The sequence below is a fragment of the Entelurus aequoreus genome, linkage group LG04 (assembly GCF_033978785.1).
Source record: "Entelurus aequoreus isolate RoL-2023_Sb linkage group LG04, RoL_Eaeq_v1.1, whole genome shotgun sequence".
Taxonomy (NCBI): domain Eukaryota; kingdom Metazoa; phylum Chordata; class Actinopteri; order Syngnathiformes; family Syngnathidae; genus Entelurus; species Entelurus aequoreus.
Window position 1 is genome coordinate 73,880,793 of NC_084734.1, and position 1,611 is coordinate 73,882,403.

A 1,611-nucleotide genomic window follows, 5' to 3' on the forward strand; every position below is an offset into this window, starting at 1 on the left:
ACAGATTTACAAAAATAATACAAAAAAAATAAATAAATAATAATTATTTTTTTATTTTTTTTTTATTTTAACTTGGGACTTCCCGCAGGCTGAAGTTTGGGGGCCAAATTACTATCTTATTCAACTTGATTTTCAAAAAATGCTTTCTTTTAAAACATGTACTTTTTTAAAAGTTTTTTTTTAGTACTGTTTAAGCACCGGTACCAATGTGGCACCAGTATATAAAATATAAAGAATGTAAAGAATACTGATCCATACTGATCTCTTTATTTGGACTTCTTTTTCAAAAGGACTTCAGTCCTAGTTTCACACCTAAATGTCAAAGATCCAGATACAAAGGAGCAAACAATAGCAAACACAAAATGTAACCTTAAGGGTAGTGTTACCCTAGCATTTGTAACGTTGGGGAGGCATGATGATGCACGGATTGTTCTTTCGAGATGACGCAGCAGGAACTCCGGAGACAGCGTGCAGGTAGGATTTATTCCAATAAATCATTCACGAAAAACAAAACGAACAAAACAAGCAAGCACAAAGAAAGCTAACGGAATAGCTACACTGTAAAAAGGCAGTGTTCAAAAACAAGGAAAAAAATACAAAAATGAGGGGTATTTTACTTGAACTAAGCAAAATTATCTGCCAATAGAACAAGAAAATTGACTTTCCAAAACAAGTAAAATTGACTAACCTCAATGAACCCCAAAATACCTTAAAATAAGTACATCCTCACTAATAACAAGTGCACTTTTCTTGATAGCAAAAACAAATATGAGACCTTTTTTCTCAATATGTTGAAAAATATTCTTAAATTAAGTAAATTATTACTATTACTTGAAACCAGCAAACTTTCTTAATGGAAAGGCAAAAAGGCAACGCTCAGGCAAATCATATTGTCTAAAAATGCATTTTCCCATCGATAACATGACATCATCGCGCCAAGTGCGTGCTCTTTCAGTCAATTAGTGAGCAAGGAATATAGTATATATATATATATATATATATATATATATATATATATATATATATATATATATATATATATATATATATATATATATATATATATATATATAATTTTTTTTTTAATTGTAATTTTGAAGAATTTATCTGAACGTGCATGAACTATTTCTGTTCAAAATTTTTTTGAAATGTCACATGTTAAATGTTTAAATATTAACTGTCAGTTTAATTATGACACACAATTGTGTCAAAGTCATGTTTTTTTATTTCATGCTTGAAATAAGAAATTATTACTTTGAAAAAGCAGATTTACACGTGTGAATGTTGGTGACACAGGTTTGCAACAGTTGATATTCTAGTTTCAAGCATGTTTTACTCGATATAGGTCATAAAATCTCAGCAACAAGCTGTAATATCTTACTGAGATCATTTAGGACCAAAACACTTAAAACAAGTAAAACACTCTAACATAAAATCTGCTTAGTGAGAAGAATTATCTTGTCGGACAGAAAATAAGCACATATCACCCTTATTTGAGATATTTAATCTTACTTAAATTTCCGTTTTTGCAGTGTAAACACAGAAACACATAAAGCAAAGCTGAGCTCAAGCAACACAAGGGACTAACCTAACAGTTGCGTAAAGCAAACA